The 6,175-nt window shown below is 46.3% G+C and overlaps 1 long non-coding RNA gene across 1 annotated transcript; it reads left to right on the top strand.

The window, feature by feature from the left end:
• Nucleotides 1,504-6,156, top strand: LOC110397967. Its single transcript, XR_002438123.1, has 4 exons — nucleotides 1,504-1,563; nucleotides 1,870-2,041; nucleotides 5,771-5,856; nucleotides 6,042-6,156. It is a non-coding gene; the product is annotated as an uncharacterized LOC110397967 (long non-coding RNA).

Raw genomic sequence — 6,175 nt, 5'->3', positions numbered from 1 at the left:
AGTAGATTTCCAGAAAAGCCAGGCGGCAGGCAGCAGCCCTGTCACAGTAGCAAGCGCCGCTTCAGCATCACTTCACATGTGAACAGTGTCACTGCTGTGTCTCTATGTTCATATAATAGGCAGTGCTGTAATAGAGCAGTGCTCAGGGCAGCCCATCAGAGAACCAAACCCTCTACGTGCCCCTTCCTAGTGTCTGTTTCCATAAACACACAGAAATGAAGTGAGAAGCAAAAGGCCATGAAGGGCCTTTTAAGGCCCAAATGCTGTAACGATTACTTATCCAGTGGTGAAAAATCAGACTCTGATACAGCTCTTATAGGGGAGGGAGCTGGGGGGAAGTGCATTGGTTACACCTACGTAAAGGGGGAAGAAGGAGACCTGGAGTCCACATGGACTTAAAATTGAACAAAACTTTGGACAAACATTTGAGTCTTCCTTCAAAATTCTCTTCCTAGAGAAAGGATGATGGTTAAGTTTTGTACGAGCTCTTCACCTGTGCCCTATGCTTCTGCCATACGCTATGGTGCCATCCAAGTTAATGTTTTACTCAAAGGGTAATTCTAATGCTATAAGCATCACAGAGCTGCAAGAGGTTCTGTAGAGATACATGTCAAAAGCTTTGAATGTTCATCGACAAAGAAGTATATGGATCCTGGGGTCTTCCAACTACCTTGAGTAAATGACTGGCCCCCCACAGAACAATCAGCGCTTGATCCTTTGTGCCCTTCCTGTGGATTTGGGGAGCTTAATGCGTAGTAACCGAACTACGAAATAGCGAACCGGAAGGGTGGGATGTGTGTCCTCAAATGCCCTCAAAAGGATTTTCCTTCATATCACTGTGTTTCTGCAAAAACATCTGATTATGTGTTTCAATCGACCCCATTATTCTGGACTCTCTGTAGACACGGAATATGTCTCACTTGCTCAGGTCGGTGCAGAATTGAGAGAAATTGTTCAAATACTGTGCGGTGATCGCCTCTGGGTTCTCGTGGAGAACTCTGCCGGAGTTTCTTAATGTTTTCACTCCAGCTGTCCCAAAATTTTTGACACCCACACATAGAATCCAGATTCTAAGTTTCCACGCTACAAATAACATCTTTGAGTTAATCCATTTGTAAGGGAAAAGTCTCTACTTTATTTGTCAAAATATATAGCTCTGAACTGATTTAAAATGAACGTCTGATTTTAAATAAACATTTGAAATATCCAATGCTTATTTCTGTTACGTAATTATTAAATCTTCCTCTCCTGTCCTGCAGGCTGCCATGAATAAATTAAAATTAGCCTGCAAAAATGAACGGCGTTAAGCTCTTAAAACACTTCCTACTTTATGCTATTTGATGGACACAGGGGAGTTGCCAGGTCACAGCCAGAATCAATGGTTAAGCACCAGGTGAGAAGGCGTGGCTAACCCAGGGAGCTCAGGTGCAAGCCATGCACCTGAGCAATTGGAAGGGGTAGAGCCAGGATCCACCCCTCCTCACCCTCATTTAAGGGCTGGCAGTCGAGGGAGCTGCATCTTTTTTTGATGGTGATTGTGCTATGAGCTGTCACTGGTTGTTGGTAGGGTTGAGCTCATTTTCCTTCTTTTTCACCTGCTATTGCTTTGTAGGGATGGTATCCCATTAGAAAGCACCGTCATCACCTTCTTTTGTCACACAATGTATATTGTGTGCGTGGTTTTTTTTTAACAAGATGGCTGGTAGGGTGAGGGAAGTGATTGAGCTCCTCCGTCCTGCACTTGTGAGGTCCTGTGTGAAGTTCTGCCGTGCCCCTCCCCCCACATATCTTGAGGGCCCCTTCGGACCCAAGCCCTTCTATGATCCTACAAAATATAGACAGTGAACTTACTTGAATTTCTGTTTACAGGGAAAAAAGACCTTTGCATCCCTGTTCCCTCGTGAGAGTTCCCGGTGTTAGAGCCCAAACTCTCCCACCCAGTGTCGCCGCTCCCTGAGCAGACCGGTAACCCTGCGTGGTGACAGCAGCGGTTTGTGCAGGCAGGCTTGGTGCCGGCCATCAAGGCCTGACCCTGTGCCAGGTGAGTTCAGGAGCTGACAAAGCGCGTGGTGGCAGTGGGGGGGATTTTCTGACACAGTCTAAGACTCATAACGCAGATACGTTCCCTCTTGGATGTACTTCTGTGAACTCCAGCAATGGTCTTCAAACTGTTTTGACCGCACACCCTGGAAAAGCACTGCTGTATAGAACTGGGCATCTTGTTAAAATGAGCTGAGGCTGTTGTTGCTGATGTTTTAGTAACAAAATATGGGGAATCGATAAGAGAAAGAAGCCCTTATATTGTCCCTGAACCATTAATCAGGCGGTGGTGAGACAGTGTTTAATTGGGGTGCTTCAAACACAGAAAGCTGTTGCCATGATAGAAAGAGTTCAGCAGAGGATTACAGAGCGAGTATATATCTCAGGAGACTGACTCATGAAGATCAGAAGGAGCTGGTTTTCCCATTGTGCTCATTGTTCCACTTAGTATTTTTAAACCGCCAGTGAATTTGGAGCACTCAACTCCTATTAGTTTTTAAGCCACTGGGTTTCCAGCTCCCTAGGACAGCTTCGTAACACTTGCTTCTTTAGCGAGCGTTGAAAATCAGGCTTATAGAATTCCTTGAGTGTACTAAGGAGATTGCTCCATGGCTGCTGTGGGTAGGTGACCACGTCAGGGATTTTCCCCATTTCGAGGAGCACCAGCCTATGAAAAGCCTTTCAGCTCTCAGGGAAGTGTTTATGCATGTAGTTAGCTTTACACACCTGAAGAACAGTAATCCTGTAGGAACATCAATCACAAATGGGATTAAAACTTGATGGAGCGAGTTGTACTCAATTTCACAGTATGTTTCCTGCCCCAGTGTTAATCTCTGGTAGCGTGAGGTTGTGCAAAAGGTGTCTATTTCGTGTGACCCTGGTTTGTCCCATTTGCTAAAGCTTGATTTGGCTCTTTCTGGGTTGCTCTGATCTTCTGCAGAGCTCGGCCCCCTCTATCCATTCCGCTCGTTTCCTGGACACGGAGAAGCTGGGGACAGAAAAGGAATTGGCACCTATCGGCTAGGGATGCTGGTGGCATCAGGGGTCATGCTCACATAAGCAAATGTTGTGGACCAGTAGGAGCCGTTCTGTAGAGCAAATCCTGAAATCCCGCGGTGGTGAGGGCCTGGCATTTGCCCTGTATGCACTTCAATGCCCATTTAGTTTGCTGTAGCTCTAGGCTGGCTCAACAGGCAATGAAGGGGACCTATATCTGCACAGCGCAGGTCCTTTTGGGGTATGAAACTTCCCAGGCTGTTGCACAACCTGTTCACGCTCATCACTGGGCTGCTCCAAGTGTTAGATTCCAGGAGGAAATTCTTTATTTGGAGGGCGGTGAGGCACCGGCTGCCCAGAGAAGCTGTGGATGCCCCATCCCCCGTGGCATTCAAGGACGAGTAGGAGGGGGTCCCAGGCAGCCTGATCTGGTGGGTGGTGATCTGGCCTGCAGCAGAGAGTTGGAACTGCGAGGCCTTTAAGGTCCCTTCGAACTTCAAACCACTCTGTGGGACTGCTTACAGGGGTGGATAGTGATAGGACAAGGGGGAATGGTTTTAAACTGAGACAGGGGAGATTTAGGTTAGATGTTAGGAGGATGTTTTTCACACAGAGGGTGGTGATGCGCTGGAACAGGTTGCCCAGAGGGGTTGTGAATGTTCTGTCCCTGAAGGCGCTCAAGGCCAGGCTGGACATGGCTCTTGGCAACCTGGTCTAGCGGTTGGTGACCCTGCTCTAGGCAGGGGGGTTAAAACTAGATGATCTTTGAGGTCCTTTTCAACCCAGGCTATTCTACGATTCTATGACTCTGTAGTTTCTATCTGAACACCAATTTGCAGCCAGAATGCTTGAGGTGTGAATTTGGAGAACATTTTCTGGGTCTGTTTCATTCAAGAGGAATCCAGCTTGCGTTCTCAATGTTGCTTCACTTTGTGAGCCTGAGAGCAGGGGGCTTGAACAGTGGCAGCCCCAGTGCACAGGGATATCCTTCAGTTACAGAGCGCTGCAGACACACACAGGAGGTCTTCTGGTGCTTCTCCTGGGAGCCAAAGGAAATTTGCCGACAGCTGGGGGAACTGCCCTGTCATGGTTTTATGATTTTTTTTTGTTGTTGTTATTCCACATCATAACATCATGTAGAGCCATGAGAGTTAACGCTCCAGTTCCGTGGATTATCGGTTTTTCTGGGTACCTGGTTCTCAGAAGAGAACAACAACTACATATCCCAGAAGACTTCCACTGTTCAGTTTCCTGTTTAGAGGGAAAGATAAAACTGCTCGCAAGTCACAAGACAGCCACCCCCTTCTTTTACTGCTTGTCGCTGCGGCCTGTGCTCCTTAACAGTCTCACCTTCAGCATTAGAGTAAGGCTTTATGTTTTGAGCATGCTCTCTCCCTCATATCATTTGATTTATTAGCCTCTATTCCAATTATATTGTATTACATTGTGTTACCTTGCATTCTGATATCGTAGTTAGTAACTTAGTTGTTCTCCCTTAGCTCGTTGCTGCTGTTTTGTTTTCAGGCCTGTCTCCCTACCTTCTTCCCCTTCTCCCCTTCCCTTGGGGTGTGGGTCCCCCCCACCCCAATTAGTCACAACACTGGGCTCAACTGACCCATAAACCATTGACGGTTTATTTGTGGCCCGGCTGGGGAAGATGTACTTTTAAAATGAACCTCTCTGTACTCTCTGAGAGCTTCTTCAGAAAGCTTATTGGTACTGCAGGACTTGTACTGAAAACAAGGCCTTGAAGTCCAGGCAGACTGCCAGTTTTGTTTTTGGCACTGTGCCAACTTGCTTTTGTAAAGAGTAGGAAAAGAGTTATTTGCTTTCTCTTCTAGAACTGTTCTTTGAGAGATGGCACTCCATTTTTCCTCTTTTAATGCTCAGAATGTACTGGGCCTTTATTAAGTCTGCCACTCTGCTCTGTGGAGCTATATGCATGTATAATCAAAAACACTGATGGAAATATCGCTCTGGTGTCCACATACAATGTGGCATGTGCTGGACACTGGAAGGTATGTCCCAGAGGGAACGCAAGAATCCCTTGCACATTTTTTGAATGCTCACCCACTGATCATGTTGTTGATCACCCTAACTGTACTTGTCATCATATCACAGTACTTGTATTTGTAATGTTTTGTGGAAGCTTTACCCAAAGCCAGAGGATACTGAGCAGCAGGGAGCATGGAGGGACTTTAGAGAGACAGGCATCGCTGGCATCAGTGAACTTTACTCCTGAACATGCGTTAGAGAAGCCAAGCAGATACTTGAGACAGGCATGTCACTGCTCCGGTGGATCTGAGTAGGCACAAATTACTTGGGGCCTGGCTCATGCTTATCAGGCCATATTCAATACTTTACTGGAGAGGGAAAGAGAATCTCGGAGCTAAAAGGGGGAGGCTCGGGGAGAGAGTCCAAATTAAGAGGGAGAATCTCCAGCTTGAGAGTCTCCAACTAGTGCAAACGAGTCTCTGCCCTGAGAAGGAAAGTCTCCAAACCCACAGGAGCTTTTCTGTTGTTTCCTTTTACTGCTATTACACAAGTATTTGTCCGGACATTAGTTAGTGCTTTGGCTTGGAGAAAAAACATTTTGAAGTATTACAGTCCTCCTGGTGCAGTTTAGCTTTCATAGTTTTGCCTGAAAAGTAGATTCAGATTCACACAGAAAATGTGAACTAGATCTCTCTTAAAGGATGTTGGAGTTCACTAAATGCTCTCCTGTTCATTGCAGGAACGCGTCAAAGGGCAAGCTTTTGGTTGCTGTATGGGGGAAAGAGTTAGTCAAAAACCTTTGGCTCCAACTGAACCAATGCATTGGTAAGACTTGACAGTAGTTATACTTCCTCAGCATGACTGAGGTTCTGTGCACTTAATTTTACCTAGAACTTGTTAATGTTTCTACTAGCATGTTTTAGAGGTTTAAGATGATAAAGCTCCTTTACCATAAAGATGACAGTGTTGACAGCTTTCTAATTGCTTTTTAATGCATTTTTGTCTTCTAGAGCTTAGACTCACTTACTTAAGAGAATTACAAAGGAAACGCCGGTGCTGAGCATACTGATCAGCGGCATGCAGATTTCCCCCCCCTCTCCCCTTGCCCGCCCCACCCAGGGGGGAGCCCCCACAGCTCAAAAAA

Source organism: Numida meleagris, chromosome 4 (genome assembly GCF_002078875.1).
Source record: "Numida meleagris isolate 19003 breed g44 Domestic line chromosome 4, NumMel1.0, whole genome shotgun sequence".
NCBI lineage: Eukaryota > Metazoa > Chordata > Aves > Galliformes > Numididae > Numida > Numida meleagris.
The sequence above is the reverse complement of the archived record's forward strand: the minus strand, read 5'-3'. Positions and strand labels throughout refer to the sequence as shown.